Source organism: Megascapheus bottae, chromosome 6 (genome assembly GCF_031878675.1).
Source record: "Megascapheus bottae isolate mThoBot1 chromosome 6, mThoBot2.hap1, whole genome shotgun sequence".
NCBI lineage: Eukaryota > Metazoa > Chordata > Mammalia > Rodentia > Geomyidae > Megascapheus > Megascapheus bottae.
Genome location: NC_143514.1, coordinates 63,191,852 through 63,218,837, shown reverse-complemented (window position 1 = coordinate 63,218,837; position 26,986 = coordinate 63,191,852). Strand labels below are relative to the sequence as shown.

The following is a 26,986-nucleotide window of genomic DNA, read 5'->3' as shown; positions in this document are numbered from 1 at the left end:
CATGCGGTTTAACAAAGCCCTGGAATTTGCACATTTCCTTGTCTCTGAAGTATTGCATTTATTAAGTATGCAGTCTCTCACCTGGGTATGCAAATATTTGCTTTCCTGTTGATTGTTTCCTTGGAGTCTACTTTGCAAAAGGAAATCACTGCAGGTCTTTCCCCAGTTGGTGACAAGCTAATGCATAGATTTGGGGCCCTTCAAGTGGAGTCCTACCAGCTGGGTAGCGAGAGTGCCCTCATCCTCCTGCGAGAAGATCATGGATCAGAAGCCTCCAGTGTTGTACAAAACCACTGCAGAGACCACTCAAGATGGAGATCCCCAGGCTTCTTCTCCAACTCATTTGTGTCAGCCTTGAGACTCGAGGACTAACCATGCCACAGCCTCACAGACAGGTTCCCCGGAGATTGGCTCCTGCCACAAAATTTTCTCCAGAAATGTTCCTGTTTACTTCTTTCCTTCCTGGAGCCTATCTCATGGGATGGGGAGAGGGAAGGGGCGGGGAAACAGAACTGGGTGATGTGGAAAGACTGCAAAATAAGCTCCACAGCCATCGGGGCCTCTGAGAGAGGCCTTGCTTCACAGGATAAGGATGGCCACAGACACATCGTCATGAATAGTGAGCTGGACACTGTCCTGTCTGGCCTTCCTGTACCAGCGTGGACAGCTGTCTCTGACTCTGCCCAACACCCACAGCCCTGCCAAAATCCAAAATGATTTCCCCCAGCACTGACTGTCCACAGAGCTGAGCCACCTGGCATGATCACCAACAGCGCACAAACACAACCCCTTCTACTCACCCACTGCAAAGTCAGCCCGAATCATGGCCGTTCTGGCCTCAAGAGATGCTGGGAAGAGCCGGCCCGCCTGGCTGTGAGGCTCATGGATTCCCCACAGGTGGGATCAGTCCACACTTGGGCCGATCTTCCGCAGCATGGGCACCCTGCCTGCCCCTGCACTCCCCGTCAGGACGCCTTCTTCCTCCAGTTTTTGCTCCATTACTACGTGTTGTGCAGGTTTTTCTTGCAGTATACTCCAGGCTAATTTTAGAAATTTGTTTTCACCTTCCGACATTGATTCCTAGGGCAGCTTGCAAGTGTCCTGGCACAAAAAAAAAAAAAAAAAAAAATCAATGACGACAAGCTCACAGTGGTCCTGAGCAGCCCCAGTCCAGTCTCCTCCTTCAAGGCCAACCCTGGACAAGAACTGATAGATACTCAAGAAGTTTTCTTTTAGTGCCTTTGACTTTTCTCCTTCTCCTTTTCCAATACCTGTTCTTCACCAAGTATAGAAGTGGCAGAAAGGAGAAAAAGAAGCGAGAGATTCACTGAGTACCTGCCCATGTGCCCTACCCTGGATGGTTTGCACACATGGTGGCATTGAGGTCTGTCAATCATTCTCAGAGGTGAGACTGCCCACACCCTGCTTCACAGAAGAGGAGACAGAAGCACACAGTGATCACAAACAAGATTGATGTTACATGACTGCTAAGGTGGCCTGAGCTCCAAACTGGTAACTCCACAGCAGGTATCCCCACGGGTGTTTGCACAGGTAATCAACCCAGTGAAGAAAATTTAAAGTGTGGGCTGTCACTCAGTGGCAAAGCACTTGCCTAGCAAGTGCAATGACCTGGGTTCAATCCCCAGTACCAACAACAACAAGAAAGAAAGACAGACAGAGGAGAGAGAGAGAGAGAGAGAGAGAGAGAGAGAGAGAGAGAGAGAGAGAGAGAGAGAGAGAGAGAGGAGAGAGAGAGAGAGAGAGAGAGAGAGAGAGAGAGAACAAACTTAAGAGTGTTGTTTAGAGGAATGGTGTCATCCACCCTCCCACAGGGACACCCAACTTGTGCTTGGCCCTCACACCACCACCCCCACCCCACTCAGTGGAACAATCTGCTGCGCTCTACAGGCAGCGACTGGTCCTAATGATATCTCCAGAGACAACGCTGTCCTTTTGAGTGTCAGCTCCACCCACAGAAGGGGGCAGAATGGGCCAAGGAAGTTCCAACTGAGAATTCTCAGGTCCCCAGCACAGCATCAATCCTCATCCTCCAGCCAGAGGTCATTCACAAGATGTACATGGGATGGAGAACATCTTTGAGACAGTCTAAAGAGAGCACAGAAGAGTGACAGAGGTGCCCAGCGTGGAGAAGAAAAAGAAGTGGGCAATGGGTGGGGGGGGGAGGGAGAACAGAGCTACATCATGGCTGTGAATTAGAGAGGCTATGTGAGTATACCAGTCATATTACATTGTCTAATAATCACATGAAATAGTTCAAAGAAACAGCTGGGATTCAAAATAACATGTTCACCTAGCTCAAGGTATCGCAAATATTATTCTATCATACAATCAATATAAACACATATAATTCACACAGGAAGATCACTTGAGTCCTGGAGACCAGCCTGGGCAACATAAGGACAAGACTCTCAAAATAATAATAATAATAATAATAATAATAATAATAATAATAATAATAATATCTATTACAGAGTTTTATATTCACTAGTTATCATCTGTACCCTCCAAAAAAGGCTTAAGTCTTTAAAGCCCTCATAGAACTTCTCAGCCAAAACTGGCCAAATTCAGTTGTCCAACAGCTAACATTTAATTCTAGTGTTTTGTGATTTTTCACTATTTAAAAAATTGGGGGCTGGGAGTTTGGCCTAGTGGTAGAGTGCTTGCCTAGCATGCATGAAGACCTGGGTTCGATTCCTCGGTACCACATACATACAAAAAGCCTGAAGTGGTGCTGAGGCTCAAGTGGTAGAGCTCTAGCCTTGAGAAAATCCAAGGACAGTGCTCAGGCCCTAAGCTTAAGCTCAGGACTGGTAATAAATAAATAAATAAATAAATAAATAAATAAATAATGTTAGTCCGAGGAGTGACTGCGCAAGTCAGCAAGTCATAGCTGGTCAAGCATTTAGGAAGTTTTTTCCTCTGTTAGACCCAGTGCTGGCCGAAAGGCGTGCAGCTGAAACTAACCAAAGGAGACATTACGCTTCCAGAAAAGTCTCAAGGAAAAGTATTGCAATCCACAGTAGTGGCCGTGGGATCAGCCTCTAAAGGAAAGGATGGAGAGATTTCAGCCAGTGAGTGTGACAGTGGGTGATAAAGTTCTTCTCCCAGAATATGGAGGCACCAACGCAGTTCTAGATGACAAGGAGTATTTCTTATTTAGGGCTGGTGACATTCTTGGAAAGTATGTAGAGTGACTACACCACTGAAATGGCATCGTGTGAAGCTGCCCATTCCATGCAAATTCTGAGATCTTTCATCATGTAAATAATTCCCACATCTCCCTTTTATAATAAATTGATGGTAACCAAACTAATGATATCCATTGTCTCTAAATTTTAATTTCACTGTTCTGGTATAAACATTTCCAAATAAAACATGTAAACCAAAAAAACTAATGTTAAAAAAATCATACTTCACCAACTGTGATGATTCACACTCATAATCCTAACTACTCACGAGGCAGAGATCAAGAGGATCATAGTTTGAAGCCAACCGGAGCAAAAGAGCAGCATCACCTCTGATACTATCAGAAGCAACAGGCTGTGGAAAGGAGAATCATGATCCAAGGCCAGCTTGAGGAAAATATTAAGACTCCACCTAAATAAAGGAAAAGGGGGACTAGCACCAGCCTAGCAAGAAACCTCCAATAATACACACACACATGCACACACACACACACACACACACACACACACACACACACACTCCCACTTAGAAATATCCCATTCCAAATTTTAACACAGAGAAGACAATCAATAGGAAAACGAGATTTTTCAGGGGGAAATATTACTCTATTCTATCATAAAAAAAGCTCTATAATAATAACATATCTGCTATTTTAAAATTATTATATTGGAATTCAATTAAATGGTAACAATTAACAACCAATGTTAGTTATACATTTACCATGTGTTAAGTACTTCAAATGTCATCAAACCAAACTCCCACAGAAACATGGAGGCAACTTTTGGGTACCATCAGTGCCATGTGATCCTCCTTATTTGCAGATGAAAGTGTTCCCCAAAGTGGCAACTCAGGATTCAAACACCACCCAGTCTGTCTGATTTCTCATCAGAAGCTTATGGAAGGAAGGAAGGAAGGAAGGAAGGAAGGAAGGAAGGAAGGAAGGAAGGAAGGAAGGGGGAGGGAGGGAGGGAGGGAAGGAAGAGGGAGGGAGGGAGGGAAGGAAGGAAGGAAGGAAGGAAGGAAGGAAGGAAGGAAGGAAGGAAGGAAGGAAGGAAGGAAGGAAAGAAAGAAAGAAAGAAAAAGACAGGGAGGGGGAGGAAGGGAGGGAAGGCAGGAAGGCAGGAAGGCAGGGAGGGAGGGAGGGAGGGAGGAAGGAAGGAAGGAAGGAAGGAAGGAAGGAAGGAAGGAAGGAAGGAAGGAAGGAAGGCAGGCAGGCAGAACAAAACCACCATGTCAGTATCAACTAAGGCCCTCGTAGCACTTCTCAAACTTCAGGCTGCCTTGGACTCACAACCACCTTCTCGCTGATTAGGCCTTTACATACAGGCGTACTATGTTCAGATACTCCCACATGTTCATTTGAACTGTGGTTCATCTGCAGCCAGGATAGGACATTTAAAATCCTACTTAGCCTCCAACCAACCACCTGGGGAGAGCCTGAGTTTTACCCATCAATGATAGAAAGCCAGTGAGGGGTTCCAGCAAAGGGAGTGACAAGAAGATCAAATTTGCATTTTAGAAAACTCATTCTGGAAACAGCAGGGAGGGTAGTTTGGAAAGTGTTGGAACCCGAGAAAGGAAACCAATTTAGAAGCCATTAAAGTGGTGATAGCAGATATGAGATGGGCTACAAATGATAAAATTACTGGGTCTTGGTGATTGAGTAATCATTGAGTGGGAGCAACAGAGAGGAAGTCGAGGATGATTCTGGTTTCTGGTTTAAGCAGTTGAGTTAATTGTGGGACTATTAGCTGAAATAGAAAATGCAAGAGAAAGTCTGGGTTCAGTGGAATGAGTAGACACAGTAAGTCTAGGTGTCAGTGTTGGAGTTGGCATTGCATGTGATTGCCCAACATCCCTTCAACCTCTCTGTCGTCCCTCACAGAACTGCAATCTGAGGAATTCACTCCAGTCTCTGAGTGTGCTCTAACCTGTGGAACCATCCATGCCCGTGCCTGTTGTGACATCATGGATTTAGAGCCATAGGTTGACCCATTTGAATGCAAGGAAGGCACCTGTCTCCTGCAGTTGTGAGGGTGTCGCTCTCTCCCATGAAAACAACCATGGCTACTGATAGCAGTCCTCCAACATAAGAGGCTCTAACCTCATGTTGTTACTGTGTCTGACTTTGTTGCCTGGTATATTGAATATATGTTTATTTGTTTATTTGAAATAGAAAGGGAAGGGAGGAAACAAGATGATTGGGAGGGGTGGGGAGAGAGAAGAGGGGACAAAAACATGAGAAGGGGTATCAGTGTGTGAGAAGTAATGAACCCGGCGAATGCAACTGTAACCCCCTCTATACAATTAAAACATAAGTAAATAAAATATTAAAAAAAAAAAAAAAAAAACAAGAGGCTCTAGATAAGTAATTCTGGTCATTTTGGCCCTTGATGACTTCACCCAACCACGGGTCCAGACACTCAGAAAGCCAGACAATGAGTAGTTAAGCACTTTACCATGCACATACCACCAACCTTATTTTTTTTAATTATGTAAGCCACTTTGAGTTGGGACCTTTGCTACCTAAACCCCGAGTATCTTAACTGACACAGATATGGTGAACACAGGACATGAGTCGTCCAGTGCAGTAACCTATAGAACAGGTTCATGGAAAATGGGAAATGATCTGGATGAGATCTGGAGTTACGTGCATCATTTTAGCAAATACTGGGGCCATGGCCATACCTAGCTGCAAGGCAGTTGTGGTCTTCTCCATAACTCAAGGGACCATGACTAAAAGGAAGAACTAGTTGGACATTTGGAAACATTTAGGGAGCTTGGCTGCTGGGTTCTAAGGTGTGGCGGGTATTATACAGGTTTGTCATCTCAGCCTATCTGCCCTACTACCTTACTCCAGAGAAATGCTAATGGTAAACCGCACGTCATTCCTTGTCCACTTAGACCTGTTGGCTGTGTCCACCCCATGTTTTCCCCTGCCTCTGACAGCCTGTCAGCTCAACTCACACTCAAGAACCAAGAAGAGTGAACACATCACACACACTGAACAAGTCATGAATCCCCTTTTTTTTTCTAATCTTTCCCTAACCATTGACTCTCTCCTCAAAGTGTTTTCTCTTGGGCTGGCTTCCTCAGAAAGCTAGCTCTTTCTTCCCAATATCTCCCTTAAACAAATACAATCTCTGACTTGTTTCCCAAAGTCTATAGAGTGGCATCTGTCCTATCACTCAGCTGAAACTCTGCTACTTACATTTAACAGTCTCTTCTTAATCCTTTTCCTCCTTTACCTGACTGGGGTTTATTAGATACAGTTGCCACCCTTCCTGAACCTCCATCTCCCTGCTCCACTGCCATGTACTGCTCCAGCTGCTTGCCACCCATCCCCACCTTCTCAGTCTGCTAGCCTAGCTCTCCATCTTTTTAAATGGACTTCTAGAGAGACAAAAGACTCATGCAACCTCTACAGGTGCGTCTGATGGACTGCAGAAGATAACAACTTGGACTCAAATCCAGATTTGTCCCTTATTTGCTATTTAGAAGGTTAGTATCTCTTAAGTGTTTCCTCCTTGTTGTGGAGTAGGGGGAGGAAACAACAACTATGATACAAATGCCTCTCAGGTTTATAGTCATTGCCAGGCAAGGCAACTGCCTAATAAACACCTGCCCAAACTTGAGTGGCTTAACAAACAATATTGCAGACCACTGAAGGTGAACAGAAGCCAAAGGGCAACTGATTAAGTTTATACAGAAATTTGATCCAGTGGCTGAGTCCTCTATTAGACTTTCGGCTTCGGTATCCAAAAAGGAAAAGGAGTACACACCTGATATTCTTGAGGGGCCAGACCTACAAGGAACATGTACTATTCATACCCACATTCCATTAATCACATAGTTCTTGACAGCAAAGAATTCTGGGAAATGTAGTTTCAGAAGAAAAAAACCAGGAGCTGTGATAATACATATTATCATCCTCTCTACCCACAGGGCTGCTATGCAAATGGATATAGAAGAAATAAACATATGACTTTTCTGGAAGAGAGTAATTGCTTTGTGAATAATGACTATTTTTTTTTATCTTTTTTCCTTTGGTTTTTTTTTGTTTGTTTGTTTGTTGTTGTTGTTGTTGTTTTTGTCTCCAGCTTAACAACTTTCCCATGTCTAAGTCTGTGCTGACTACTATGAGATAAATAAGATGAGGGAAGAACCAAAGAGGAAAACAACTGTGTAGACAGAAACAAAGTAAAGGACAAGTTTGGGGGTGTAGACTGTGGGAGTGGCTAGCTGAGAACTGGGGGCCCTTGGGAACTGAGCAACTGATTTCCCAGCCAGCCCTGGCTCCCACCTGAGCCAGAAGGGGCTTAGACAGATCTGAGTTTCCTTGGAAACCGTTTCTCTGGCCCTCTCTGCACGTTATCAGCCAAGTTAGTTGTAATCAAACCCCCACGGGGCAGAGAATGAGCTCTCAAACTGCTGTCCTGGGGTTCCATCCAAATTGCTTGCATTTCCTATTTAAATTGGTAATTTCCCCACAAGTGTTCCCCCTGCCCATCCAGAGATTGGTTGGGAAGGAAGCTGGGCATATAGCCCCTCTTCAAGCCCAGGGTCCTTGATTAGGCCTCCAACCAAGCCTAGGTGTTCGGCCAGCAATAAAGGTCTCTCTGAGCCTGGCTTCAAGAGCAGTGATACCAGGCTGGGACCCCATTCTCAGCCTCTCTGCCCCAGGGGTAACAGCCCAGAGGTGAATGATAAAGACAAGAGCCAATATAGACTTCAATGGAGACTCTGGTGTGGTGGCATCACCATCCTTACACATTCCCCAAGGGCTTCCCCAAGAAAGATATGGAGTCTGCACCTGACACCAGGTACTCTCAAGTCCACAGGACTGGCAGACAAGCTGAGGAAGCCTTGAAGCAGAGGACAGAGAGATTCCAGGATTCTGGAAGCCCTTGACTCCGTTCCCTCAGCGCAATTGCCAGAGCAATTTCCATTGAGACTAGAGGAGGGGAGACTGAACCCACGCCATTCCTTCCATCCCAGAAAGGACAAACCCAGACACACACTTAGATGGTGGCTACACATTCACGGATACATGCTTGCATCAGAGGGATATGTATGCACACGCATGCATGATGGACACACCTGAGTCCTTGATGTTGTGCCATGCCTTGTGTCCTGATCCCCTGCAAGGACAACAACTGGGTTTACTGGGGATCTAGGCTTGTCCACAAATACATACTAGGCTCAGACCGGCACATGGCACACAGCCTCAGTGAACACTGGAGTCCAACATACTGTTCCAGCATGGTCACCAGCCAACATGTATGCTTCTTTGAGTCTGGGGAAGAGGTTAAGCTGGGAGATGGGCCCTGCTTGCAGGTGGCGAGGCAAGGGGACAGCTTGATTTCCAAATTGCTAGACTGAGCCCAGAAGATAGGGCCAAACTGAGTCAAACCCAAAGTGGCACCTGAAGTGCAGTATAGACGTGAATACAAAGCCTAGAGTAACTGCCTCCATGGGTTGGGGGGGGCCTTATGGGTGAAGAGGTGGCCGGGCTGCAGTAGGGCATCAAGACCAGGAAGAATCCCAGGAAGGGGCCCTCCTCCAACAGGTGAAGCTCCGGTGAGGGTCTCACCCTAGGGCAGAAGACTTCAAAGCAGTATCCCATCACTTGGCTACACAGGGAAGGATGGATTGGGCTGGAAGCAGCGTTCCCACCATTTCTCCTCCTGACCACAGAACTGCACAACTTCCTGCTGTGTGTGAAGGGAGAAATGAGAGGAAAGACTTAGCCCAGGAAGTGGGGCTTGGCTCAAGGATAGATAGCCTTGAGCTGAAGAGCTCAGGGACAGAGCCCAGGCCAAGTTCAAGCCCCACGACCCCCCCCTAAAAAAAAGACTTGGCTCACTGTACCACATGGACACACTCTCTCTCTCCCTCTCTCTCTCTTCCTCTCTCTCTCTTCCTCTCTCTCTCTCTCTCTCTCTCTCTCTCTCTCTTTCTCATTTTCTCTCATACATGCACACACACACACACACACACACACACACACACACACATATACACATACGATGACTTCTGAATCCCACTTCCACAGTGGGCCTGATATGTACATATATGCCAAAAAAATCAAAAATTAACATGAGACCTTGTCCCACAACCCCTCTTCCTGCTGTGTGTTAGGCTTGCTGCAAGGCTGGAGCAGGTTCCAGCATCTTGTTGGGCTCCTTTCCTGCTCTCAAAGTGAAAAGAGGTGGGCGTCCTTATGCCCTCCCTGTGGGTTGTGGGGAGGGAAAATTAGAACAGGTCATAAAGCCTCTGGCTATTCTCACTGGAAGAAACTCTGAAAACAACCTACTCCATTCAAAGCTCACTGCCAAACCTGGGAGCTGTGTTATCCCCTGGGCCTCTAACCATGGAAGGAAGAAGGCTCTGTTCTGCCTTTCTCAGTGGTCCCGTGTGTCTGCCTGCTCTGTATAGCCTATCAGAGTCAGAAATGGAATCCAGACACCAATTCTTCTCATGCCAAACTCTTGCCACTACTTTGAAGAATTTCTTTAAAGCAAGGGGCTGGGAGTTTGGCCTATTGGTAGAGTGCTTGCCTAGCATGCACCAAGACCCAGGTTCAATTCCTCAGTCCCACATACATAGAAAAAAGCCAGAAGTAGTGCTGTGGCTCAAGTGGTAGAGCTCTGGCCTTGAGAAAGCCCAAGGACAGTGCTCAGGCCCAGAGCTCAAGTCCAGGACTGGCAAAAAAATAAATAAATAAATAAATAAATAAATAAATAAATAAATAAATAAAAGCCTTCCTTCCTTTCTTACTCCTTTTCTTCTTCCCTCCTCTCCTTCCCTTCTCCCATTCCTTCCTTTCTATCTTTTCTTCCTTTCTTCTTTCCTTCTCTTCCTTCCCTCCTCATCTCCCTCCTTTTCTCTTCCCTTCCTTCCTTTTTCTTTGATTCTATGTTCTGAATGTCCTCGGAAATTTAGGTGCTAAAATTCAGTTACCAATGGGATCGTGCGACAAGGTGAAATCAGGGACCTTCTTATTAGCATTTGGCTCTTTGACCTTTCTGCTCCTCTGCCATATTTGACACAGAAGACACCATCCAAGGCGCCATCTTTTTTTTTTTTGCCAAGGCGCCATCTTGTAAGCACACAGAACCAGCCCCCACATATACCAAGCCTGCTCATGTACCGGCCTTGTCCTGATTACTCTCCAGACCTTCTAATACATTTTGTTCTTATTGTTCCTAATTACCCAGCCTGTGGTATTTAGACATAGCAGCACAAATGGATTGTCTGTAAAACAATTGGCACTATAGCACCTCTGCCTGGGCGGAGGACCAGGGTGGGGGTAGGGGTTACTGAGGAATGAGCAGGAGTTCAGAGAATTACCCTTGCTGTTCCCCTCTTCCCCACTCACCCACCCAGCCACCACCCTGCACTGATCCCCAAGCTCTGTGGAGCACAAGTTAAAGCTACTATACCTCTCTCTCCCCCTCCTCCCCTCCCTCCCTCCCTCCAAGCCTCCTGGCCAAGAATCTTGCACAGAAGTTAGATCCACCACCTCACATCTGAGAACCAACTCCCCAGCTCTGCAGTAAACAGAGTAAAAATGTATTCCTTCTGAACCCTTGCCAGTCTCCTGATAACCCAGCCCGCCACGTCTTAATATTCCTCTGCTAAGATGTCTGTGGGTCCCTCAGACGCCGGCTTGTATCCTGCTAGCCTTTGAACTTGAGACATTCTAAGCATCTAGTAGCTGACTTCATAATTTAGAGAGACTTGAAAGGCAATCCAGACGGGGGGTCAGCCAGCTCACCTGCACTGAGAGACAGGATGGCCTGGCAGTTCTCCCCAAGGGCTACTCTCCAGGAAAGATGCTTGAATCAAAGAGTTAGGGAGCATGGCAAATTCATTTGCAGCCACAACAGGATGCTGTTAGCTGGCTGTCCTGGGGATGGGGCAGGGTAGAAGGGGCTCATCCATGTCTCTATCAGAAGCTGTGTCCTGCAGCTCTCAGAGACTGGAATTGGGCTTCTACCCCAAGATCCCAGAGCCTCCAAACCACATAGACAGACAACTTCCCTAGCCCCTGACTGAGGACAAACCAATGTTACTCAGTGTGTAGGACTCAGAAACATTAGTTTCACCTGAGAGCTTGTTAGAAATCCATAATTCCAGGCTCTACCTGAGACCCCTTAATTCAAAATCTGCACTAAGAATTTCACATGTCAACTCAATGGCTTCATTGTCTTTTTTTTGTCATTGTGTCTTTGATTTTTTTTTTGTTTTGATTGCCTTTTTACATGTTTCATTGTCTTTTTGTTTCTTTCTATTTTGGTGGGGGGGTGGAAAAAGAGAGGTGTGTGGGCTGGGAATTTGGCCTAGTAGTTAAAGTGCTTGCCTAACATGCATGAAGACCCAGGTTCGATTCCTCGGTACCACATACATAGATAAAAGCCAGAAGTGGTGCTGAGGCTCAAGTGGTAGAGCTCTAGCCTTGAGAAAGTCCAAGAACAGTGCTCAGGCCCTGAGCTCAAGCCCAGGACTGGCAAAAAAAAAAAAAAGAGAGAGGTGTATGTGAGTGTGTGTGTGTGTGTGTGTGTGTGTTTGTGTGTGCCTGTCCTAGGACTTGAACTCGGAGCCTGGGAACTGTCTCTGAGGTTTTTTGTGTGGTTGTTGTTGTTGTTGTTGTTTTTGTTTTGTTTTGCTCAAAGCAAGCATTCTGTCACTTGTGCCACAGCTCCATTTCTGGGGGGTTTTTTGTGTTTAATTGGAGATAAGAGTTTTACAGACTTTCCTGCCTAGACTGGCTTCAAACTATGATCCTCAGATCTTGGCCCCTGAATAGCTAGAATTACAGGAATGAGCCACAATGCCTGGCTGAGAGGACTCATTCCTGAGACAAGGCCTCACTATGTGGCCCTGGTTGGCTTCCTCGGCTTCCCTGTACTTCTTACATGGAAGTAAAATCACCGCCCTATTTGAACCTCCAGATTTTGTCTCATCTGTGGGGAGCTTTCACCTCCCTGCCCCCACATCTCCCCTTTCCTTCCTCAAAGCCTTTCCCCAGGAGCCCAGGTGACCCTGATGTCCTCAGCAACCCTCCATGCTCCTGTTTTCTCCTTGCTCCAGCTGTCACTTCCTGTACCCACTTAGCCAGCTCTCCTCAGTCCATCCTGACTATCTAGCTCACACAGGGCCCCTCCTCTTATGCCTCATTTCGATGACTGGGCCATCACTAGAAGAGTACAGAAACACAGAAGGCAGCCGAGTGGTGGCTACTGGCCTTTCCAGTGCTCCCACTGGTCTACCACTGGATGAACCAAGCCAGAGCTTCATCATCAGCACCCAACATCCAGTGGCAGGCCAGCATGGGTGGGTCTCGGTGGGATTTCAGTCTGCATTTCAGTCCATGGAAGGAGAAGTAAGCAAACACAGGACAGGCCAATGAAGAGGTGATTGTAACCAGAGGCTGAACCCTGGACAGGGAGACATCAAGAAGTTTGAGGAATGAGAAGAGCAGGTTGGCTGGAACAGGGGACATTCAGAAAGGAACTGGATGATGCCAATAGAAAGATGAGAAGTCTAACACTGGACCTACAAAGCCAAGCTGAAACGTGGGATTTTATGCCAAAAGCAACAAGGAATCACTGATCTTAAGGCAGGAAGCAGCAGGGCAGTCAGAGGCTGGGCTTTAGGGCCATGGGAAGCATGGAGGGGGAGGGTATGGATGCAGGCCTGTGGCTGGATGGAGCACAAAGGACATGTTGGCCAGTTATATATGTGGAGAGGAAAGGTGAAGGCGCATCCAGACAGTGACAATGGTGATAGAAGTGACAGACAAGGCATCCCACGATGGCAATGGTTGCAAACGGAAATGCTGGCTGAGAACTCCTCTCCTGCTGGGCCCGGTGGCTCACACCTGTAATCCTAGCTACATAGGAGGCTGAGATCTGAGGACTGTAGTTCAAAGCCAACCCTGGCACTAAAGAATTTGAGACTCTTATCTCCAATTATTACCAGAAAATAGGAAGTGGAGCTATGGTTCCAGGGATAGGGTGGTAGCCTTGAGCTGAAGAGCTCAGGGACGATGCCCAGACCCAGGGTTCAGGCCCCAAAACTGAAAAAAAAAAAAAAAAACCTCTACTTCACCAATTCATGTTTCTTAAGAACCCGTGGTAAGCACTTCTCTAAGGATGAGACAGTGTGCCAAGCTTACAGCACTTAAGCTGGCATGGGAGGTAACAGGAAGATACCAAAGAGGACATCCAAGAGGCAATTCAGGAGGGAGTCAGGGCTAGGGATGGTTCCCGGGTCAATCTCAAAGCTTCCCTGGAGACACATTTTGGACAGAATCACAAGCAGATGACATCTTCCGTCCAGACCTCCAACCACCACACCAGCCAGCCAGGTTTGGCCAGGGCCACTGTCCTTCTGCACATCCTGTGCCAAGCCAAGCATGGCAGAGGCAGCCCACTTGGAAATGGATGCCTGGCCCAGTCAAGTGAGGGCTCTGGGCTCTTGCTTACCAGCTGGGAGGAGCCTCAGGACTTCAAGCATCTGATTAAGGATTCATGCTTTCCGCAGAGCTGAGCCGAGACCCTGGCCAGAGCACTGAAGCCAGGTAAAATAGCTCTCAGCTCTACTGTGATGCAGGTTTAAGTACCTTCACACCCTCCTTCTTCCTCCCTCCCTCCCTCCCTTCCTCCTTCCCTCTCTTCCTTCTTTCCTTCCTTTCTTCCTCTCTTCCTTCCTTCCTTCCTGTGCAACTCAAACCCCTTCACACTTTCAGAACACCAGATATGCCAACTGGCCCTCACTTCCTCCACTCTCAGACTGTCATCTTCCTTCCTTCCTTTGCTTCCTTCCTTCCTTCCTTCCTCCCTCTTGTCCTTACCTTTCAACCCCCAACACTTACACACACACACACACACACACACACACACAAAGGGCTCTTGCCAGCCCAATGAAGCCAGCATACACACAGCGAGGGCTGAACCCTCAGAGGACAGGATACGCCCCTGATACCACAGATCGTGGGGACCCGCTGCCATTCACGGAGGCTGCCCTGTGGTCTGTGGGCAGTGAACGTTTCTGTGTCTCTTGTAGGATGCAGAGGCCGCCCAGGGCACTAGCCTAGTGTCAATAATGCCATGGTTGAAGGTCACCTCTTCTTTGCTGACACAGAGTGGTCAGTTCTTCACTGGCCAGTGCCCGCTGCTGGGGCAGGAATTGGTCCCCCAGATAAGCTCTCAGGGGTGGAAAGCCAATCTCTTCTATGGCTATCCACTCTGTGATGTCGTTTCTTTAAAAATGAATAAATAAATATCACCATGGGTGGGGCTCCCTTTCATGCAAAACCTCTCCTCTAGCAATTTTGTCAGCCTGAACCCAATGCCTTAAACACATTCATTTTCCTTGACTCTATCATTCTAATGTCCAGAAACTTATTTTCCTGTAAATCTCCATGCAAGGGTATCTGTGGAACACTTTTGAAAATAGCTAATAATGTGAAGAAGCCAGATATTATAACACATAGTGAAGCCAGGCATGGCGGCTCACGCCTGTCATCCTAGCTACTCAGGAGGCCGAGTCTGAGGATCAAGGGTCAAAGCCAGCCCAGAAACAAAAGGACCTGAATGAGACTCTTATCTCCAATTAACCTCCAGAAAATAGGAAGTGGGCTTGGCTCAAGGGTAAGGCAGTAGCCTTGAGCTGAAGAGCTTAGAGACAACGCCCTGGCTGAGATCAAGCCCCATGACCCACAAAAAAAAAAGCAGTGAGATGGCACACAGGTGACCCACCAAGGTCTCTCCACACAAATACACCCTGCTATGTTGTCTACTTTTATTGGGCCCAAGACTCCACCCATGATACTTCCACATCTCCAGAAACAGCTGGGCTCCTGTGTGGTTCCAGGAACAGGATGCATTTGAGAAAGATGGGAAGACAGAACGAGGACTTAGCTCCTGTTTCTTCCTGCCAACATCGTTTCCAGCAGCAGTAGTTGGCTCCAGCCTGGATTCCTTCTGCACCCATCACCCACATCCAGCCTTCTCTCACTCTTTCTTAAGACAGCAGCTGCTGGCCAAGCCCTTTGCAGTGCTAAGGCAGACTCCTAGGTCCTCAGGGCGGTATCCAGTCCCTGCAGTTATTGTGTCTAAGCTTTCTCTGTGTTCTCTTCCTAACCTATCAGCTTCCCCACACCCAGATAGCCAGTTTCCTGCATTACATTTCATCTGTCTGAAAAACCTGTGTGGTGTGTGATTTCCTGAGTTTCTGGCTAATGAAGATACCATTTTACATCCATGAGATGGGAAAATGCATGCATGCATACATACATACATACATACGTACGTACATAAATGTAACCACACCAAGGTTGGCTAGAATACAAAGCAACAGGGAAGACATTTTATACATTTACTGATGGCATTGTAAATCTGTGGCTATTTTAGAGAACAATTTGGCAGGTAATACCTACTGAAGTTAAATTTCATATCCTGCAATTCTGGTCCTGGGTATGATTTCTAATGAAACTCTGACAGATGATACCAGGAGAGAGTATCATTCTTTATTTCTCCTATCAGTAGGAAAGGGGTAAGCTCGCTGTGAGATACTCATAATGGAACACTACATGGTGATTAAAATTGAGTAAGTGAAAGTTCCCTACAGCAATACAGATAAAGGCTAGATGCATAATCCTTTTGTTGTTGTTTTTTTATTTGGTTGTGGGGCTTGTATTCTTGGCCCAGGCACTGTCCCTGAGCTCTTTAGCTCAAGGCTAGCTCTCTACCACTTTGAGCTACAGCACCACCTCTGGTTTTCTAGTGGTTAATTGGAGATAAGAGTCTTATGGACTTTCATACCCAGGCTAGCTTTAAACTGTGATCGATCCTTGGATCTCAGCCCCTGAGTAGCTAGGATTACAGACATGAGCCCACAGGGCCCAGCCTAGACACATAATCTTGAAGGAAGAAAGCAATCTACAAAAGGGTGTTCACAGTAACATCACTTATACGTATAAAGTTGTGATGTTTGTTAAGCAATGAACACACTGTTGATGGGTTCACTTGGCTATCAAAAGAGCATCCACCATGCAAGACAAATGAAATTAGTTACAGGCACTGACTCTAGATAATGGTTACTTGAGGGGAGGGGCAGAAGAGGAAATGGAATCAGGAAAGGGACCACAGAGTATTTTGATTTATAACTGAGGTTTTGTGGTAGATTCCATTAAAATGGAGGGAGGGAGGGGCCTGGAAGACAGAGATTTAAAGAAAAGGCTGAGTCAAAGGAGAGTCAAAGGACCTGTGTGTCAGTTAGCATAACATACATAGGCATCCATTAAAATATGTAAAACTATGACTTGTGGACTTAAAGAGCAAATAAAACAGAATAAGAGGCCCTGAGTTCAAGCTCCCGAACCAGCATGTGCATACACACACATACCCAAACCCACAGAAAATACCACAGAAGGAGTGAAATAAAAACAAGAGAATAGGGATGGTTGCAATATTTTAAAAAGCAGTAAACTCAGGTCTGGGAACATGGCCTAAAGGTAGAGTGCTTGCCCAGCATGTACAAAGACCTAGGTTCGATTCCTCAGAGCTACATACATAGAAAAAGCTGTAAGAGGAATGCCTAAAGACAGTGCTCAAGCCCTGAGTCCAAGCCCCAAAACTGGTAAAAAAAAAAAAAAAAAGTAGGCTCATAAACAGAATATTTAAAAGATACAAAAAAAAAAAAAAGAAAATACAGCCAACCCAACTGAAAGAAGAGCCAAGAAACAAACACATTACAAAAGCAAATGCCTAAGACAGCGAATGTATACATTATATAAGAGAAACTTGTGGAAATCTAGCCATGATCTCTTCCTGTTTGTGCCAATACTAGGGCTTGTACTCAGGGCCTGGGCTCTGGATCTGAGATTTTTTGCTCAAGGCTAATGCTCTACCCTACCACTCCACTTCTGGCTTTTTGGTGGGTAATTGAAGATAAGAGCCTCACAAGAGAGCTGAGTGCAAGTGGCTCACAGCTGTAAACCTAGCCACTTAAGAGGCTGAGATCTGAGGATTGCAGTACAAAGCCAGCCCTGACAGAAGTCCCTGTGAGACTCCAATTAACCACCAGAAACTGGAAGTGGTGCTGTGGCTCAAAATGGTAGAGTGCTAGCCTTGAACAACAACAACAACAAAAAAAAGAGCTCAGGGACAGTACTCAGGTACTAAGTTCAACAAAAGAGGAGAGAGAGAGAGACAGTGAGAGAGAGACAGAGAGACAGAGACAGAGACAGAGAAACTCACAGACTTTCTTGACTAATCTAGCTTTGAACCTCAGTCCTTAGATCTTGGCCTCCTGAGTAGCTAGGATTACAGGCATGAACCACCAGTGCCCAGCCATGTTCTTTCTTTCTTTCTTTCTTTCTTTCTTTCTTTCTTTCTTTCTTTCTTTCTTTCTTTCATTCTTTGTGAGTCATGGGGTTTGAACTTGGCTTAGGCACTGTCCCTGAGCTCTTTAGCTCAAGGCTATCACCCTATCCTTGAGCCAAGCCCCACTTCCCGTTTTCGAGAGGTTAATTGCAGATAAGAGTCTCAGGTCCTTTTGTGCCTGGGCTGGCTTTGAACATTGATCCTCAGATCTTAGCCCCCTGAGTAGCTAGGATTACAGGCATGAGCCATCACGCCTGGCCATGTTCTCTTTCTTAAACAGTGATGATTAGGCAAATATACTCATTCCTGTTTCCAAATGTTCAAACCATACAGTTGCAGCACAAGATTTGTATATATATGTACATATATATGTACATATATGTATATAAATAGCTACATAAAAAAATAAATAAAAATAAATAGCTACAATAAAAAAGATTACCATAAAGAAAGAAATTTGGTTAGAAAAAGTAAATAACATTTTGACACTTTTACTGATTGAAAGACAGTTTAGAAAGAAAAAAATAGATTATGTAACTTTCCAAAAAAAATACAAAGGTAAATCAAACATAAATAAAAATGATTGCCTTTGAAAGGAAGAACAAGAGGGGGAACGGAATCTGAATTAAAAGCAGACTTCTCTGCATGTGGATTTTAAACAATATTGGTTCACAGCTATGTAAGTAGTCAGTATTCGTTCAAAAACAATTAAGTGTTTAAGAAATATTCACCAGGAGGTGAGAATAGAAGGGTTATGGTTCAAGCCCAGCCTGGGAAAAAAGTTCACGAGACCCCATCTTAATAAGCCAGTGGTGGTATACTTCTGTGGGACCAGCTATGTCATAGTGGGAGGATAAAAGTCTGAGGCCAGGTCTGTGTAAAAGCACAAGATCTCACTTCAAAAATAACTAAAGCAAAGAACTAGTGGGCACTCAAATAGTAGTGTTTTCCTAGCAAGTGGAAGTCTCTGAGGGCCACCTCTAGTACTGAAGAAAGAAAGAGAGAGAGAGAGAAAAAGGAAGGAAGGGGAGGGAAGAATGAGGGGAGGGAGGGGAAGGAAGAAAGGAAGGATGAAAGAAAAGAAGAAAGGAAGGAAGGGAGGGAGAGAGAGGGGTGGAAGAGAGAGGGAAGGGAAGGAGGAAAGGAGGGGGAGAGAGAGAAGGAAGGAAGGAAGGAAGGAAGGAAGGAAGGAAGGAAGGAAGGAGGAAAGGAGGGAGGGGAAGGGAAGGAGGAGTAAAGAAGGGAGGAAGGGAAGGAAAGGGAAGAGAGGAGAGAGGAGGGGAGGGGAAGGGAGAAGGGAGGGAAAGGAAAGAGATGGGAAGGGGGAAGAGAACAGAAGGGAAAGGAGAGGGAAAAGAGAGACATGAAGATTTCATTAAACAATGCAAATGCGCTGTGGATTCAGCAGAAGTTATCATGAATTCTGGCTAAGTGTGTTCCTCTTTAAGAACTACTAAGGCCAGGCGAGGTGGCTCACACTTGTCATCCTAGCTACTCAGGAGGCTGAGATCTGAGGATCAAGGTTCAAAGCCAGCCCAGGCACAAAAGGACCTGTCCGTTCTCCCCCAGTCCTTATCTTTCCTCACCCAATTCTCCATGCCACAGAGGAGCAGGAGCTTTACAGATAAGGGACAGAAAAATATAAATTAGAATCCACACTCAGATCTCTCTGCCTTCACAGTGTGAGTGTGAGTGTGTGTGTGTGTGTGTGTGTGTGTGTGTGTGTGTGTGTGTGTGTGTGTACTCTTGAGCCTCAGTTCCACTTCTGGCTTTTTGGGGGGTCAAGGAGAAATAGAAGCCTCAGGGACCACATCCAGCCCAGGCTGGCTTAGAATTACAAGCCTCCATCTTCATCTCCTGAAGAGCTAGGATTTCAGGCATGAACCACCAATACCTGGTTCACCGGACATTTGGATGTACTAGCAAATGCCAACATTTCCTGGAGTGATCATTTCAGATGCAGATTGCCCAGCCCCCCACTAAGTCATGAGAGCCCCTGGGGGAGCCTCAGGGATGCACTGATACTGGATAGATCCCTTCAACAGCCACGCCCTCACATTCCAGCTATTATAGAGGTGCCACAAATTACCCCCAAACTCAGTAGAGTAAAGCAAGCAATATATGACTTTACTCCCACATGCATAGTTCAGGAATTGAGAAAGGGCATCAGGTCCACCAGGTTTCACTGGTGAAAGTCCAGGTTCAAGAGGAAGGAAAGGGGTCAGGCTCCATGTCGTCGTGGCCCTGTCAGGTCTCCTGGCACACAGCACCAGGATGGGAGCTGTTGCTGCAGCCATCTTTGAAAAGGGCAATCTGCCACTCGAAGCCTCTGCCTTCATGCAAAAATCTGGTAAAAAAAAAAAAAAAATCAACCTGACTCCTTCACTCTGCAGCCTAGAGAGAACAGCACGTTAACATTCATCAAAGTCACTTTTCAACAGGCCTCCCTTTGCTTTAGGCTTTGTCCTTCTTGCTGGAAAGAGCCCAGTGGCTGAGCCACATACCCCAGTGGCCGTGCTCAGGAAGTGCCCTCCGCAGGAATGCTGCCCAAGACATCCTCGTGGGCTGTTTTTTGTTTTTTTTTTAAGTATGTGTTCCCCCAGCTTCCTTCTGACCTCAAGTGACCTCAGCTCAGGGCCCAACAGGGGAGCCTGATGGGAGACATATGACCAAAATGAGAAGGGCCATGCTTGGCAGGCAGCAGTTGGAACAGTTTTGCAAAGGGCAGCAGGGTCATAGGGTAACAAAGTGTAAACCACACCATGGCTTTGATGGAGAATTCCTCCTCCTCCAACTCAGTCCAAAGAGACAATCCAGATGTAAGAAGACGTATGCCCAACATATACCCATAAGGCAGCTTAAAATAGTGAAAAATCGAACACAGTCTTCATATCTACAAGTTGGTGATAGATTGGGTCAATAAATCGTAGCTCATTAATACCAGGTTTCAAAGAATAAAGATCTTTGGGGACTGATAGGGGTAAATCTTCCAAGATATATGATTAAGTAGGAGAGGGAGGGAAAGCAGCTAAATAACATAGGTTACAAATCACATTTACATACACGTCTGTGTATTTCAGCCCAAGGAGAGAGATGTGGAAGAGGATTTACTGCACAGAAGACTTCACTGTGAAGTTTGCTAGGCAGGATCTGGTGGCTCACACCTTGTCATACTAACAATTCAGGAGACTGAGATCTGAGGGTAACTGTGCAGAGCCAGCTTGGGAAGAAAAGTCCATGAGACTCATCTCCAGTAAAACCACCAGAAAGAGGAAGTATAGTTGTGGCTTAGGTGGCAGAGCACTAGCCTTGAGGGTAAAAGCTTAGATATAGCTAGCTCCCAGGCTCTGAGTTCAAGCTCCAGGACTGGCACCCCAAAAAAAAATGTTTAAATATTTAACCCTAACAGCAGTATTGCCCAACTTATGCCTACACAGGGCTTGTTCCAAATTCCTTACATGTACTGTCAACTGACTCTAACAGCCTTGTGACCTGGCTGCTCTCCTTATCCCTACTGAGCAAGATGGGACCACTAAGGCTAACAGACAGCTCACATCAGCCATAGAGCCAGGCTACCAAATGGCCAGGACCAAATCCAGACCACTGGCTCTGGAGACCACGTTCACTGCCACTAAGCCACCCTCTCACTCCACAGTGATTAAACAGTCTTTTGTTGGTTGGTTGGTTGGTTGGTTGGTTAGTTGGTTGGTTGGTTGGTTTTGCAAGTCATGGGGCTTGAATCAGAGTTCAAGAGCTCTTCAGTTCAAGGCTACTGCCCTACTGCCCTACTCCTTGAGCCTCAGTGACACTTTCAGTTTTCTAGTGATTAACTGGAGATAAGAGTCTCACAGACTTTAGTGCCCTGGGTGGCTTTAAAACGAGATCCTCAGAACTCAACCTCCTTGGTAGCTAAGGTTACAGGCGTGAGCCACTGTGCCCAGTGGTTAGACAGCTCTCTCTCTCTCTCTCTCTCTCTCTCTCTCTCTCTCTCTCTCTCTCTCTCTCTCTCTCTCTCTCTCTCTGTCTTTTCTCTCTCTCTCTCTTTCTCTGCCACTCCTGGGAAATGAACTCAAGCCTGAGCACTGCCCTGAGCTTTCCTTAAGGCTAGTGTTCTACCACTTGAGCCACAGCACCACTTCTGGATTTTCCATATATGGTGGTACCGAGGAATCAAGCCCAGGACTTCATGCCTGTTACGCAAGCACTCTCACTAGTCCAAACTCCCGACCCTAGACAGTATTTTCAACCAAGAACTAGGCCATTTCTTGAAAGAGATGGGAAAAAATACATGTCATCAAGTGGGCCTGAAAGTACCTAAAGTTTCCAGAAGGGGCATCTGTCCACCCACCAGGGACTTTCCTGTCCTTCCACCTGGCTGAACTCATGGAATAAAATCAAGCTAAATACCAACAGATCATGTCAGAAATCCTAGTTATGCAGGAGGCTGGGATCTGAGGATCAAGGTTCCAACCTTACCAAGGTGGGAAAATGTTTTAAGACTCTTAGCTTCAATTAACCAGCAAAAAGCCAGAAGTGCAAGTGTGACTCAAGTGGTAGAGTGCCACCTTTGAGCAAAACAAGTTAAGTGATAGAGCCAGGGTCCTAAGTTCAAGCCCCAGTATGGGAACAAATGACAATGATGATGATGGCGGTGGTGGTAGTGATAGTGATAGTGATGATAAAAGGAGGAGTTGGAGAAGGAGGAGGAATAAGAAACTCAGTTCTGAGAGCTGTGACACAGCGTGGTCCAGCAAGCCTGGGTGAAATGGAATGTTAAAGAGATCCCAGTTGGAGGCTTAGCCTCCTGGATGGCGTGAAGTCCTTAACAAAAGTCAAGAAGGGAGTCCAGTACCCATGGCTCACACCACCAATCCTAGCTACTCAGATCACAGTTTAAAGCCAGCCTAGGTAGGAAAGTTCATGAGACTTTTTTTTTCTTTTGCCAGTCCTGGACTTGAACTCAGGGCCTGAGCACTATCCTTGGGCTTTCTTCAATGCTAGCGCTCTACCACTTGAACCACAGCACCACTTCTAGCTCTTTCTGTGCATATGGTACCAAGGAATCTAACCCAGAGCTTTATGCATGCTAGGCAAGCACTCTACCCCTAGGCCAAACTCTGGGCCCTCCATGAGACTCCTATCTCCAATTACTCACCAGAAAACCAGAAGTGGAGCTATGGCTATTCTTGAGTAAAAAAGCTCAGTGACAGTACCCAGACCCCATGACTAACAACAAGTCAAGAAGGAGACTGCCAGTCTCATAACTGCCCCCCCCTGCCCAGTGCAAAGACAAACTCTGTTATTATACGTAGCTAGTCAAACAAGAATTGAAAAAGTAGGCATGGAAGTCGGTGGCAGAGGCTGCAGAGGTCCCAGCCACAGCCTGATCTCCATGTGAGATCAGGAGGCGTGAGGTGGCCTCTCTGGGAGCTAATGGCATGGAGGACAAAGGAGTCCCAGGGAAAACTGTCCCACGGGAAGGGAGATCTGGGGTGCACATCGTGGTTCAGAGGCGAGGCTGGGGCGACTCTGAGCCCAGCTGTGCTGTGTCACTCACTGCCCACACGACACCAACAGCTTTGTGGCTGAGACTTCATCCAAAGGACCCCCAGAATACAAGCTAAAATTTGAGGAACTGTTACTTTTCAAGCTTCTTAGTCCCTCAAGCAGTTAAGGTCAGCAGTATCCCTGCCCCACCCCCTCCCACGCCCCTGTGCCCTCAGCTCACCCTGACAGGTGAAAGGCTTTGCCCTCCATTCCCTGAACACAGATGGCACAGCAGACACCATCATGATGACCTGGGGTGGGACCAGAGGAAAGTAGTGGGCACTTGTGGTAGCCAATGGCATACCTGAGGATCCGGGGATGGCTAGAACAACCTGAGCCTGAATTTATCACATCAGGAGTTGCCTTGAGCAGCTAAGAAGCAGGGGGCCTGGCACAAACCTTGAGGCAGACAGGAAAAGAAGAGGTGTGCAAAGGAGGCTAACCTGCCCTGTCTTGGGCCTGCCTCACCGAGGGTTTACTTTCTCCCCACCACAAGGTCTGTATTCCCATCCCACTCTAGATCCCCTCCCTTCCCTCACCTCCCCTCCAGGCCCCACCCACCCCTTCTCCAGGCCACACCCACCACCACCCCACCCCACTGGGCTGAAACCTTCCATCTGCAGGTGCCCAGCCGGGCTGGAAGCAGAAGGGACTTTGCTCTGGAAACTTTCTTTTTAAAGCAGAGCGAGAAACAAATGGCTCTGCAATCCAGCGGGATCGCCCTGGGTTGGAAATTTAAAATGCATTAAGGTTGAAAGGCCTATAAACATGTCATAACACGCTCTGCAAGCTGCCGCCTGGGTGACTCGCAGGCACCAGGAGCCCAAAGGGTACAGGCGGGTACACTCACTGCACACAGATGGATGCTCACACCCACACCTGGGCACACAGGTGCGGGTGCCCTCCCCACAGACAGACGGACACAGGCCTGTGCCCCTGAGTTGGTGTGCATGCACAGGCCTTGCACGCACTCATGCTGGATGAACAGGCACAGTCCCGCCCTCGTGCATAAAACTCTGCATGTCCCCCACCCAATATGGATCTCCTCAATTACACATGTCTTACACGGATAAACTCAGCTCCCATGCCGCCCACCTAGCGCAGCCTGCATCACATGCATGTGTCTTCTCTCCACACCCAGTCACGCTCAAACAGACGCGCTCACACACCAATTCTATCCCCAACCATGCAGGTGCCATGCACATCTGTGTATCCTCATCCAGCACACAGATGTGCGTGTACATGCAGCTCTCTGCCCACACACACACACACACACACACACACACACACACATAGACTTTACCCAAAGCAATGATTGTACCCAACCCTCAACAGCTCACACAGCATGCTCACCCTCAGCCCACAAAGACACACATAAGCCGTCAGCCTTCTGACTTCAGAAACCACTGCAATATCCATCCAACAGCCTGAAGGCTGGGTTTCCCTTCTCTGAAAATCATGCCACTGTTTGCTCAGTGATTTGAGCCACAGATCTGGTCATCACTTTGATGCCACTTCTTCCTTGCACTCCACATCGTGTCTTGTGGAGCCTGCCATGTCTGCCTCCACATATGTCTTGAGCCAGGCCTGGGAGGTTTCACCAGTAATCCTGTCTACTTAGGAGGCTGAGAATGGGAGGATCACAATTCCAAGCCAGTCTAGGCAGAAAGGTGCTTAGACCTCATTTCAACTAATAAAATTTGGGTGGGGTGGTAGGGCTGTCATCCCACCTAGATAGGATGTGTAAATAGGAGGAGCTTGGTCTCAGCAAGCTCTAAAATAAAAATAATCATAGCAAATAAAATTAAAGGGGTAGAATGGTTGCCTGGCAAGCAGGAAATCCTGAGTTCAAACCCTCAGTACCACCAGTGCCGAACTAGGAGGAGGGGAAGATGCTTTGAGTCCAGCCATTTCTCTCCTGTTCCTCCCTGGACCACTGATCTATTCCGTCCCTGATTCTTTCACCCCAGAACCCACATGGCAATCACAGCCAATGACCTTCCCGTGGAGCCGGGTGCAGTGGCTCAAACCTGTAATCCTAGGTTCTCAGGAGGCTGAGAGCTGAGGATGACGGTTCAAATCCAACCTGGGCAGGAAAAGCCACTGAGACTCTTAGCTCCAGTTAACCACCAAAAATCTGAAAGCAGAGCTGTGGCTCAAGTGGCAGAGTGCCAGCCTTGAGCAAAAAAGCCAAAATACAGGACAGAGCCTTGAACCTGAGTTCACATCCCTAGTACTGGCACACACGTACACACACACACACACACACACACACACACACATACACACACGTTTTGGGTAAGAGACAGGTAGAGCCAGGGCCATGAAGCACTGACTGAAGCGTATAGAATTTGAGCCCACACTGCCATCTTTTGCAATCACCATGCCAAAGGACAGCAGTCAGCCATGTGCCCCCCCCCTTGTGCTGGCCTTCTTGGAGACAGGGTACCAGGCCATGGCTAGCAGGAGGCAGAGGGGCAGCAGATGCCTTGAGAAGAAACCAGCTGGAGAAGCATCAATGTGGGGCCCAGGCTGGGTCTATAAGTCACCTCAGACCTCACAGAAGGCCTACACAGCCATAGAGCCACCACTCCCTTTATACAAGACCGAGAAGTCCTCTGTTCATTCACCACCAATAGACCAGAATCAAATCGTTTTTTAGTCTTTTTTGTAGAACTGGGGTTAGAACACAGGGCTTCCTATTGGCTAGGCATGTGCTCTCCAACTTGAGCCACACCTCCAGTGTTGCTTTTCTTTAATTATCTTTCTAATTTCTATTTTAATTCTTTTCCAGGCAGCGTCTCTTGCTTTTGTCTAGGATTGCCTCCAGCCTTCCACGTTCCTGCCTCACCTTCTGCGTGGTTGGCTTAGGAAGGGGCGCCACCACAGCACACCGGCTCTTTTGACACTGAGGACAGCTAGTTGTTTGCATCCATCTTCTCTGTCTCTGCCTTCCTCGGAGCTACGATTACAGGTGTGACTCACCACACTCTGCCTCTTTGTGTGCTGGGAAGCATGCCAAAAGCAAGACGCACACATGGCCCCTTGTCCTCAGGAATATGACACGCCAGCGAGGACAGATGAGGAAGCAAATGAATAGACAAGTAGAACCACTGCAAGCCACGTGGCACTGCCACGGAAAACAGCAAGGGGGAAAGGGGAGGCTCTAGCCCAGAAAATAAGAAGAGTCACCTGAAGGCTGAGAAGGAGCTAGCTTTCTGGGCAGGTGGAGGACATCTGGGGATGGCGGGATGTGTGTAGTAAAGGGACCACCCTATGACATGCCAGTCTTCCTCCCTGGCCTGTCACAGGCATGCGAGGGTCCTACAAGACAGCAGATGTGGCTTGACACATAGAAGATGTTTGGTGAATGCCAGCCCCTCCCCCGTGGTCCCTCCGGGGCCACGGGGCCACGGGCACGGAGACGCTCCCTGGGGACGGGAGCTCCCCTGGGATCTCTCTGCCACCAAACCCTAAGGGCTCTTTGGGGTCCCCAAGCTCCAAGCCTGTCTCTGTCCCCATCCAAGTGTACGCTTTCTCCCTTTGCCTAATTATTCCTAATTGGGAGAAAAATTGTTTGGCAAATCGGCTAGCGTCTCCAAAGCCCCGTGTCCTAGCAACCTGACTTGGGGGAAGGGGAGGGGGAATGACACAGGAGAGGAGGCGCTCTGCCGCCTCCACTCTGCACCAGGCGCCAGCTACACCCCCGGACTGCCAGCTCCCCTCCCTGCACCACCACCAACCAACCCGCTGCTGCTGCAGCGGCACACGAACATTGCAACATCCACGCGCACACCCAGCTCCACCGGCCACTGGCGCCCGCCCTGCCTGCGCCC

General features: G+C 47.4%; 1 pseudogene; it reads left to right on the top strand.

Annotated features, from left to right (window-relative positions):
* Window positions 1-2,167: 2,167 nt before the first annotated feature.
* On the top strand, window positions 2,168-3,215 carry LOC150062134 (10 kDa heat shock protein, mitochondrial-like; annotated as a pseudogene).
* The last annotated feature ends 23,771 nt before the right edge of the window (window positions 3,216-26,986 follow it).